The sequence below is a fragment of the Coffea arabica genome, chromosome 7c (assembly GCF_036785885.1).
Source record: "Coffea arabica cultivar ET-39 chromosome 7c, Coffea Arabica ET-39 HiFi, whole genome shotgun sequence".
In the NCBI taxonomy this organism is placed as follows: Eukaryota; Viridiplantae; Streptophyta; class Magnoliopsida; order Gentianales; family Rubiaceae; genus Coffea; species Coffea arabica.
In genome coordinates, this window is record NC_092322.1 from 21430466 (window position 1) to 21442497 (window position 12032).

The window sequence follows — 12032 nt, forward strand, 5'->3', positions numbered from 1 at the left end:
CCATGATAAGCCTGCCATGTTAGTCATAAGTCACTTAGAGTAGGATTTTCCTTATTCAAATTTCTCCTTTATTCATGTCATAATTCTAGTTTTGTTTCCAATATATTGATTCTGACCTTAATTTCTTGGCCAAAAGTTAGTTGTCTATGCAATTTTCTCTTAGTGCATTTGTCAAACAGGTTCAAGTCATCTTCCAAAATGGCACATATGTTTCCAAACAAATTCAATGGATAATTTGATTCATTCTCTAAGAAGCCAAAGAGAAGGTGAATTAGATCTTTGTTTCTGCTAAAGAAATCATTTATTTTCATCCTCTTGCCTAATAATTCTAATTTTCCTTCTTTTAAGATTTATTGTATTAGGTTTTATTTATATGTATGGAAGTTAATGGTTTAATTTCGATCTCTTTCGGTTTCAAACAGGTAATAATTGTTTCTGGAGGATATATATTTTATGATCTAATTGTGGCTTTAGCATTTTCTCGCATAGGTTTAAGAAAGTTTTTCAACCAGTTGGCAAGGCGGGATTAAGTAGCTAGGTATTTGTATACACAATATGGCTAAATTCAAATATACAAGTCATTAAATGCATAACATAGCTAAATTCAACTAAGTTGCAAAGAATATATATATATATATATATCTCATCACCATGATTAGCTGAGTTACAGAACGAAATAGTTTTGTATAGAAGTTGGAGGGAAATTTTCCATTTGTGTGTAAAGAAGGAAGAGATTTGTTTGAGATCAAAACAGGCCAGCAGTGAGCAGATTCCGTTTGTAACTTTTTTACTTCTAATTCTAGCAAAAGCTCAACGCTCATGATAAATGCATTTGGAGTAGTATAGTATGAAGATATAGCATACCTTAATTAGCTAAGGATGTAGTTTTCTTCTTCATCTCAATCCAAATATCCATTCTTGATTTCATTAGTTTCCTTTGTGCCAGATTCCCCTATTGAAGGAAACAGTGTGCTTGATTCTACATGGATTATTTGAAACAATATGTTCTTACTTTCAAATTTTTATGTATAGTACTTACTGCTTTCTTAAATTTTTTGTACCTTATCAAACAAATTAGGTCCAAAATAACTTTAGCAACCACGCTGAACTTAGGCACCTACTCCTAGGCGGGGCCTAATCCCCTAGTTATATTAGGCAGAGGACTTGGACAGACAATTTAGACAGGATCTTAAAGGTGTGGTTGGCTTTTCTGGAGTTAGGAGGGTTTTTGATCTTGAGGCTATTACTATGAACAGTCAAGTCATCATTAATTACGGCTGTATTGTTTTCCATTAATAGTAATTGTTAAATCTTTTTCAAAAAAAAAAAAGTAATTGTCAAATATGGTAAAACTACCACTCATCTGAATAATTATCTGAAATTTCATCAAATCAGTTGTACTAATGGTCACAACATAGTTGTAGAAGACAATTTGCATGAATAAATCAATAGAAAATAGTATTCAAACTTCATAACGTGCAAAAGATGAATAAGTTGTCGTAACAATACTGCCAACTCTACAAGAAATCTTGTGAGAAAAAAGAAATAGTATTGGCAAATATTTTAAAAGTTACTATTGTACTGTTTTGTTATCAATACAATCAAATCTTTCACATAAAAAAGTGGGAATTGTTTATTGCTACGGTTAAAAATGGCTGGTTATTGAGTAAATTCTTGTAATTTCAATGGTGTTTAATAAGTCAAATGGACTGATCATCTTGTAATTTTCACTACTTTCACTGTGAATTTGAGAGACGTCCCGGCAATACTGCCATTATTCCACTCTCTTCTGTAGCCTTCCATTGCCATCACTCTACCTCTCCCTTCGATTCCCAATTATCCATGAATTATATCTCTTCCTTTGCATACACTTTCCTGTGTAGACGAAGCATGGTGGTGCCATTGTCTTCATCTCTGACAGCTCCAAGTGTTCCTCTGGGACAACAACAGAGTGCAGAGAGCCGATATTGAAAACTTCCCACCTGTCATCATCAATTTTCCAGTAATTCTTCCACCTCTTCTCCTCAATTGAACCACCTGTCATTCACTTTCACAGACACGTCATACAAATCCAGCAAGAATAATGACGATGATAATCTCTTCGTCAATGCTGAATAAGTTTTGGAGGTATGCATGCATCTTGGCGAGACTACTCAGATTTGTTACTTCCTCTAAATTTTGTTTTATTCCTTTTGTTGGAATCTTGGTTTGTTGTCGGGATTGTGAGCACTTCTGTAATGGCATGCTCAAAGATTTCTTTTTTTTTTTTTTCCTATTTTGAGTTTGATTGATTTCTAATTGGGGTGTTGATTTTTTATGACCTTTCCGGTGGTATATATCAATTTTTTTAATAAATTTTGTGTTTGAATTCAGTTCTTCTAATTATCAATCATAATTCTGCTTTTGTGGTAGATACAGGATATAGCGGGTATACTGCTTTCTACCTTTTGGTGCAACTGTTAGAATGTCAGGCAAATGTGCTATATTCAGGGGAAGAAGAAAACCCCATGACTTGTTTTGCAAAAGACAACCCCTTGTCCCCAAGGTATAGCTATTTTTACTTGAAGATGAAACAAATCTAATTGCACATTAGTTATCTTCCACACTCATAAATGCATGCATCTGCGGCTTCTGCCAAGTGTTTTAGTTTGAGAGTGTTACAGCTTATGTAGTGAGAAACAAGGCTAGTAGCTACAAATCTTTATCTCATGTTAAGATGTTAGTGTGATTTCAACAGAATATGACATGCTTGAGAGTGAATGTACTTTTGTGGAGCATTAGGTTTTAGTGTCAACTTCATTTTAGGTTGTGGAGCATTAGGTTGCATTCATTTTGCATATGACCTTCACTGGGAAATATATGAGATGCAGTACTTTTGGACGCTTTAGCGAAACTTGTCTCTATTAACTTGCTTTTCGCTTTGTGGCTGGATGGATTGGGGACGTGGTGACTTCCACTTCTAATCTCCTTTCTCATCTAAGTAATATTCATTTTTTGTTTGAATTTCATTCAGGATACCAATAAACATGGTATCGGCAGCTAAGAAAAGCTCTTGTTTTGTAGATTGATTCGATCTATGCTGTGGAACTATTTCTCATATTGAATTTCTGATTGCAATTTTTCAGGATTGGAAGGGTACTTATTGAACTGAAGGAACAAAAGCATGAATGCTCAACAGGAGAAGAAACTGATTCATGTGCAACTTGCTCAGGTTTTTCTTTTGCGTTTGCAAATGGAGATTGTCTCACCACTTAAACAGATGGTAACTGCATTGATAAATATCTGTTGACTTGATTCAATTAATTAAAGTTTTATATGGCGTTGAGAACATTTTTCCAGCTACCCATTTTAGTCTATTATTTCTTGTCTACGGCAGATAAATGAGGCCAAATCTTCATGGGCACTTTGTGGTTTTCATCCATTGTTCCAGCTTTCCATTCTTTGAGGCTAGCAGTTGTTAATTGTGAAGATCTAAAAGTGTACCAGGGCGTTCCTTTGTTCGATGAGACTGATAGAGTAGTGGCAGTGGTGAATAAATCAGGTTTATATATATTTTTTATTTCTTGATTAATTTTTGCAATCTTGTTTTGCTTAATCTACTTAGGCCCTGTTTGGGACCCCAAGTTTTTTACAAGTTTGTATGCTACTAGTTTTTTAACAACTTTTGCTACAGGAACCTCAAAAAACTTAGTAAAGTTTTTAACCTACCCACTTAAAAAATTTTTTTCTTCAACTTTTCTAATACACAAAAAATTTCCCTTCTAACCTTTCTTTTTTTTCTACCCTCACCCGACCCATCGTGTCCTCCGTCGCCAGCCACCACCACTCCCAGCGCCGACACCTATTCCGGCACTGATTCAGTGCCAGCCTTCCTTTTTTTTTTTTTTTTTTTTTTTCCTTTCCCTCTCCCGCACCCCCTCTCCTCCTCTCCTCCCCTCCCCTCTTCCCCTCTCCCTCCCCCGCCACCCTCCCCCTCCCCCTCCCGCTAGCTGCGATCTGGGGGAGGGGGGCTGCGATCTGGTCGTGCAGTGACACCTTTCCATACCCGAGAGAGAGAGAGAGAACAGTATGCCACTAGCACAGGTTTTCTGCGGTCAGGTCTGAAATGGCTCTTTTAGCGTAAATTTCATCCCAGAATCCAATTTCCGTCAATTTGCCGTTAAGAGCCATACAAGCAAGCGATGTGCCTAAGGATATTAGTCAACCAAATGACCAAACAAGAGCAGACAGACAGCAAACCAAGCCTCATTGATTCACTACTAATACATATTCGATTTTTTGAACTACGAAGGAAATAGTGGTCCAAGTCCACCAGACTTGGAAACTTTGTCCACGAACCTTTTGAATTTGGACAGCAAGTTAGAGATTAAATCAAAAGAACAGCAAGGATTTGCACCTAGGGGAGGGGAGGGGTAGAGAAAAAGCTAAAAAAAAAAATCCATGGCTGCAAGCTCTGGCTTCGGAGGGCGAGGGGGAGGGGAAAGGAGAGGGAGAGAGGGAGAGGGAGAAGAGGGCAGAGAAAGGAAAAAAAATTGCAGGATGGCTGCTGGTTTCTCGTCAGAGGCAGAGGTGCCGGGGGAGGGGGAGGGGAAGGGGAGAAGAAGAAGGGAGGAAAGAAAAGAAAAAAGAAAGAAAGAAAGAAAAAGAAAAAGAAAAAAAAAGGAAAAAGAAAAAAAAAGTTTTTCATCCTCAAAATTTTTCTTACAACTTCTACAGTAATCTACAGTAAAGTTTTAGACAAACACCCAAAAAACTCACCTTCCAAACGGGGCCTTAGTTTGTCAATCTGTTGAATGCCCTTGACGCCAACACTCTGAACAGTACGAAGGCAAGTTTTCAGGTTTAATTTTCTGCCAAAACCCAGCCGTCTCCCCTTCAATCCCAAGCCACACTCGTTTATGCGACAAATGCGAGCAACATCAGGTCGTGTTAAATTTGCAGAAGCTGGCTGTATCCGCAAATAATGGGCGACCAATTGGCGAAACAATTGAACAAAGACGCCTCTTATCAAAAAGATGTACTGGCAACCCCGGCAAAGAGAACCACACCGGAGCAGAGCTAAAAAGGATTCAGGAGCAGCATGAAATCCCAGCGAAACACCCCTCATTGGAGAGTTGTTCCCAACTTGCCACAAACCCCGCGTCCAAATAAGGTGAAAATCTGATTCATCATGAAAATGAATGAGCGAGCACATGTAAAGGCATTCTTCAAATCAGATTCTTCAATCTGATTTGAAAGGCATGTAAAGGCACATGTAAAATCTGATTCCAGATGACCGATTGTAAAGGCATTCTTCAAATCAGGAGCTTGAAAATATTTTGGAGCATCATCAGTCTTTGGTCTACGATCCGAGAACTTACCAACTAGGGACAAATTTTAAAGGAGCAGACAGTTTCTGAATATCCTCCTTGGAAAAGAGAGTTCGCCGATTCTCCTCTATGTGAAGCGACCTGTTTTCAGGGTAATAGGTGAAGAAGTAGAATCTGAAAACACTTCTGAAAAGCTTTTTTCTGGTGAAGGAAGATTTGCCGGGTGCCCTCCAGTCAATGGCTGAAGGGCTGCCATTGAAGAAAGCTTGCTAAAAATTTAAAATGTAGGATTAGAGCTGTTAATCGAACCGGGCAGCTCGCGAGCCGAGCTCGACCCGGCTCGATAAGAGCTCGGCTCGGCTCGTTAACAGAGAGAAACGAGCCGAGCTCGAGCTCTAACAGGTACTCGTTTAATAAACGAGCCGAGCCGGACTCGGCTCGTTTAAACTCGGTAGGCTCGAAAAATAAGGGCATTTTCGTCATTTCCACGTGTATGTGGTAAATGGTAATCTATTCAAAGGGTCCGTCTGTCTGTAGCCCTAATTCATTCTTTCCTCAATTGGTCTTTCGTTTTCTCCTCCTACAGCCATCACCCGACTCACCCCGCAGCCTCCATTCTCACACCACCGCACGCCGCATCCCTCAACCTCCATTCTCACGCCGGTGACGCCGCATCCCTCAGCCTCCATTCTCACCACCAGCCATCCCTAATTTTTTGATTTCCCCTTTCTGTCATCTATTTTCCCATTCCACAGCCGCCGCCGCACCCCGTAGCCTCCATTCGCACGCCGCACCCCGTAGCCTCCAGTCTCACGCCGCCGCACCCCGTAGCCTCCATTTCTGACATCTCTTTCCCGTTCCACTGCCGCAGCCACCATACGGAGCCATCTCGGTAGAGCCAGCCACCAGGGCCCTCTACCATACCCCGATTCACTGCATTCTGGTAAGTAGCCTTGATGGTTTTTTATCGTAGCCTTGATGTTTTGATAATTATTTGCCGTGGTTGAAATTAGTGACATCTTGATACTTTAAAGTACTCTTCGTGCAAAAGTTTTAGTGAATTGCAGGTACTAAGTGACTTTGTTGTGTATCAGCAAACCTTTTTATGTTATATTATGAGAGACATACTGCTTAGGCTTCTCTGGTGTTATGCTAATATACAGATGCAGCTTAATAGTGCATGAGTAATTGCAAGAGAGTCTGAAATTCTTTGAATTGGGGGAGTAACTTTGGATAGGGTCTCTGAAAATACAAAAATGCTAACCCCTAACATGAGTAGGATAATTTTGAAGTCATGTAAAACAGGTACTGTTATTGTTCAGTCATGTAAGAACAGGTACTGTTATTGTTCAGTCATGTAAAAACGGATGCATGCAATCTGTTTTTGTAGTCATCAACTTACATACCACTGGTACTGGTATTTTGTGTGAATTTCATTTTATACTTGAATTTTGTGATCCTCTGGTACGTAGGTTTAGTATGCAACTTTAAAGTGCATGTAACTGAATTCTGTCATCCTTGGGAAGAAGCTGTTGGACAATCTTTGCTTATGGTCCTAACAGATATGGTGTGGCATCAAGAGGTCCAATCTAAGATCAGCAATAGTATGCATTGCTGTTTTGGGAGATGGTTCCATGTTGGCAGGCCCTGGCACAGGTTTTTATGTTCATAGAACCATTTGTAAATGATTGACAAATTGAGAGGAATCCAAATGCCTTGTTTACGAGTATTGAAAATCATTAATTTGGTTGAAGTGCATACACAACTTTGAGGTTGATTTCGTTGGATTTTTCATGAGAGTTCCTGTTTTCCTGGTCAACTTATCATTAGTTCTATATGGTTTGCCTGTGCAGCTTAAGCCCCTGTGATTGTATGACTGTCCCATAAGTAGGGTCTATTTGTTGAATGGTTGCAATATATAATATTTGATCTTTATTAGTCTCTAGCATTATGATTTTTTTCACAATTTTTGAAGTTTTTTATTTTATTTTATTTTTTGTATGTAAATCTGTTTTATATCCCATTCTCTTCACTGGAGCTTTCCTTAAACCTTTTCGAATTCTTTTTGGTACAATGCTATAGAAAATTAACTGTTGCATCATATTTGTTTCAGTGGTTGATTCCCCTAATTTGCAAGTTCGTAACTAATGGTGATGATTTAGTTGATTTAATGGTTAAGTCTGCAGTTGTGATAAAATTAGCTTGAAGTGCAGACTTTCTTAGCATTATTTTTTTTAGCTTGAAGTGGGCATTATTTTTTGAAATCTGTTTTATTACTTTTATACCTTATTTCTTAGAAATGTTATTCTAAATTTCTGTTTTAACTAATCAGATTCTGTAGTGGTTATTAAATGTTTTTGATTAAGGAATGTACAGCTCTCCATTCAACTCATTTCAAGGTTCATCATCAAGTCCTACGATGGAGCAAAATAATGAAGACGTGGAACAATTGAATTACAACGAAGAAAGAGCTGATGAGATGAGTGAAGAAGAAATAGAAATAATAGAAGATGATGGCAATGAAGGAGGACAACAAGTAGATGAAGTTTTAACTTCTTGTATTGTCATTTGGTGTAGTTTTAACTTCTTGCTGCAGTTTAAACTTCTTGTAATTTGATGTGGTTTGGACATTGTAATCCCCCTGTGGACATTTTGTTTCTCCATTTGATGGTTTTTGCTGTAGTTTTAACTTTAGACTCTGCCTTGTATTGTGATTGAGGCATGGCTTGTTGAATTGAATCAGGGAAATACGAGTATTGTCATTTGGCATGGCTTGTATTGTCATTTTGGCTTCAAATAATAAATCAGAGAAAGTGTATTTTCTTGTGATATGGGCTCTCCCGTAAACGAGCTCGAACTCGAGCTTCGAGCTCGAGTTTTTCGCGAGCTCGAGCTCGAGCTTCGAGCTCGAAAAGCTCGACTCGAGTTTTTCGCGAGCTCGAGTTCGAGCTTCGAGCTCGGCGGCTCGATTTCAAAATTCGAGCTCGAGCCCGAGCTCGAGTTTTCTATCAACACATCGAGTCGAGTTCGAGCGCCTTGTAGAGCTCGAATGACTAATCGAGCGAGCTCGAGCTAGCTCGATTAGGGGTTCGAGTCGAGCTCGATTGTCCTATGCTCGAGCTCGACTCGGCTCGTTTAACAGCTCTATGTAGGATTCCCAGATAACCTGATGGGTCCGCCATTGAAGCACTAGAGGGGGTTTGGGATTTGAGAAGCTAGGAGGGAGAGAGGGCTTAGAATCTTGGACCTCAATTTCAGTCACTAGATCAACATATCTTCAACTCATCTTGATCAAGATTTCAACAAAGACTTTAAACTAAAGTATATTCCTTGTATATTTAAAGAAAATGTGGAATGGTTTATCTCATTTTTTTCTCCCTTTTTGATGCTAACAAAAAAGAAGTAGATCAAAAAATTTCATCTCCCCTTTTTTTGTGCTCTTGTTAATACTAAAACAAGAGAGGGAAAAAGGAAAAGATATCAACTTTCTAGAAAAAAAAAAAGAGAGGATAAAAAAAAAAGAATCCAATTTTCTCATTATTTCAATGTCACTCTTTGCTCCTCCACCAATTACCGAATTCCAACTCTGACGAATTTAAAATAATGATAATATGGGATTATCCTTATTTTCTCAGTTTCCAAAATTGAATTTTATATCTGCCTCTCAAATCTCTTTTTTCTTTTTTTTTTGGTTGGTATTAATTGAGTGAAAAGAAAAGAAAGGAAAAGAAAAGAAGAGAAAAGCCTTTTTACTTTTATTTTCAAGGTACTATTAGAGTGAAAAAAAAAGATGAATAACAATTCCAAATTTTTAATTTTTAAGTATATCTAAAGGGAGGGTGTTTTCATTGAAAAATCTTTAACATATTGAATCGGCTTAATAACGCTTTAAAATGCCTAAGATAATGTTTAGGGATAAATTGATATTAAAACTGTAGTTTATAGGGTAAAATAATAACTCTATAGTTGTGCTATGAGAGAGAAGGGTATTTGTGAGAACTTGCAAATTCCTTATATATTTCTTGAAAATTTCCTTTTATTTGAAAATTATTTGAAAAATATTATTCTATACCATCTTACTACTCAATCACCCTAGAAAAAAAAATGCCAATGATCATAGGAAATTAGGGTTTTCCTTTTCGATTTCAAATCGAAGTTAAATAGGGTTTTTCGTGTATCCGTAGTGTAATTATCTGGTATGGAGTGAGGATCAAATTTGGTGTTTAAGAGTGACTTTTAGGTGAGAAATAATATGTGATTAGAAGCTATGATATAAAGTTAGTGAATAGGAAGTAAAAACCCTAATACGTGTAATTTAAGGAAAACAGTTAGAACTGACGTGTACTGTTCGTTACCGAGTGAGTGCATCAATTAAACCCTACTTTATTTCTTTAATCTCCTCATTTTATTTTGACTAATTAGCCCTCAAAATATCTTATACATGAGTCACCATGGTGGGCCAAAGGAAGAAGGAAGAAAACTCTAGAAAGGACATATGTCAAGCCCTTATTGGAAGGAGCTTTGACTAATTTGTATCAACCATCATAAAACAAGAATTTAACCAAATCTTCTCCATTTCTTCACCACCTTGGCCGAAAATAGAGAGAGAAAAAGGGGAGAGAAACTTCATCTTCACCAACTAAATTTCTTGCTTAATCTTAAACTCCAACCATAAATCTTGTGAATCACTTCACAAAAGCTACTCTTTAGGGAAGATTAGAGCTTTGTATGGCAAGATTTTGAAGGAAAGATTGTGGTCTTCTCCGACAAGCATCCTAGGAAGGTATCATGGCTTTTCACCCTTTTCTTTCTCCCAATTTTGGTTAAATATGGCTAGAAACTTTTAATTTTGAGTTACAACGCCCAATTAGTGAGTTTTGTTGGAGTTTAATTGATGTTATGAAGTTGCTAGTTGGAGGTTTTGATGATTTAAACCTAACAAACATGAAATTCTAGCAACAAAGTTCTAATTCCAGGTTTAAATTCTCACAAACACCATTCTGCCTGTTTTTGTTTCATCATGATAGAGGCCGAATTAGTCTTAGATCAAAACATGAAAATTGTAGAGAATGATATTTTATAGTTGTCTGCAAAATTTCAGCCCAATCGGAGTAACGTAGCCAGTGAAAAGACCGAAATACCCCTGCTACCTTGTTTCTACCCGAACATGCTAATTATCTTCTGTAATTGGTTAGTTTGACCAGAATTACTACTGATTTGGTTGATGATGTCTCTTAAAAATTATAGCCTTGTATCGTAGCTTTCAAATGGCTTTGGGATTACCTGAATTGGAGTTGTGTGTGCTGAGATATGGGTGAATAAAGCAGGACTGCTAGTTGATTTCTGCAGTGAATCTCAAACTGGAAAATCTGGAATTGTTTTGGTAAATTTGACCTAGTTAGGTTGAGAACTGGACTGAGTGGTCTTCATGGAAGTTGTAGGTCTTTGTCTTAGATTTTCAACGCCTCCAAGAACGCCTTAAACGGACTTTGGTAGCCTGCGATATGGCCATTTAAAGGTAGTATGGTTAATTAGCCGATTAGTTGGAACCTGGTTCTGTGAATTGGGAATTTGACTACGTTACACTGGAATTTGGACTAAGTGGTCTTCATCAAAATTGTAGCCGTCTGTCTTAGCTTCGAAACAGTATAAATTACATCCCAATCCGATAAGCGTAGCTTCGGATGTGTCCGTTACGCAAAACCCGTCAAATCTGTCTTTTGTTAAACTTCATTTCCGCACATGTTGTTAGTTTGATTTTTGTACTTATATGACTTTGAGCCTATGGAATGACTATTGAAATGAAATGATATTGTGTGTGACTTTGGGATTGATTGAGGAAAACAATGAAGCCATAAATGGCTAGAAAAATAGGTAAATACAAAGGGCGTGCTGCCCAAATTTTTGTTCGAGGGCTAAGTTTCTATTTGAATTTGTATATTTTCATTTGGCAAATACTATGACCGTTTTTCATCTTAAAACATGATCCTTCTTCAATTGGAAACTCCAAATATTTACTTATGTTTACCAAATAAAAAGGAGTGGTTTAGGGTTTTCTTGGGTATTTTGTCCTCCCTTTTATACGAATTTCATTAAGACATTTAGTCTATAATATCTACTTGAAAATGAGACGATTTTGAACCACATAAATGATCCTGAAAATAGTATTTCTTAGCCTACCTAGTTGGATTCCGACTCGCCTTTGGTTCAAGTGTTTCCATCGGAAAATTTTATAACCCTTTTGTGTTGGATTTTACGTTTCGACTATGAAACCCTAGTTATTTTTATCCACGGGTCCAAATGTTCTCGTTTCACTTGAAAGTCTTTTATACGTTCTACTCATCAATTGTCGAGTTCTTTGATTTCACCTAATGGTTTGTGTTAGATGAGCTGTAATATTCTTTCTTGTTTAATCTTAGGTTTTCTTGGTAACTAAAGATAATATCCGGAAGGATATTTTGTACATTGTTTTGCGTATATAGGTGAGTGTTCCTGGTTTGTTATATTTCCTTGACTTTCTGGCTTGTTATTATTGATTGATAATGTGTTAAGTACTTTCAATGATTGCTTAAAATGAGTTTTCTAGGCGAGTGTGTACTTTATCGCACTCGACCTAAATGAATGTGAAATTTTCAATGATTAAATCATTAAATGCTAGTTGCGCATGAATGTAAGCCGTTTGGCTGAACTGGACCCTTGCCCGTCGTTGCTGATCGACTCGAG

At 37.5% G+C, this 12032-nt stretch overlaps 1 protein-coding gene across 2 annotated transcripts in view; it reads left to right on the forward strand.

Moving 5' to 3' along the window:
- The window catches only part of LOC113698922 (uncharacterized), a 9869-nt gene extending 6149 nt beyond the window's left edge, over positions 1-3720 (forward strand). The window contains exons 2-5 of one of the 2 annotated variants that reach the window (XM_027218892.2): positions 180-266; positions 2413-2545; positions 3126-3262; positions 3377-3720. The gene's annotated coding sequence lies outside the window, so the exon portion shown is untranslated. The remainder of the gene's footprint in view (positions 1-179; positions 267-2412; positions 2546-3125; positions 3263-3376) is intronic. The other variant, XM_072056526.1, reaches the window with a different exon arrangement.
- The last annotated feature ends 8312 nt before the right edge of the window (positions 3721-12032 follow it).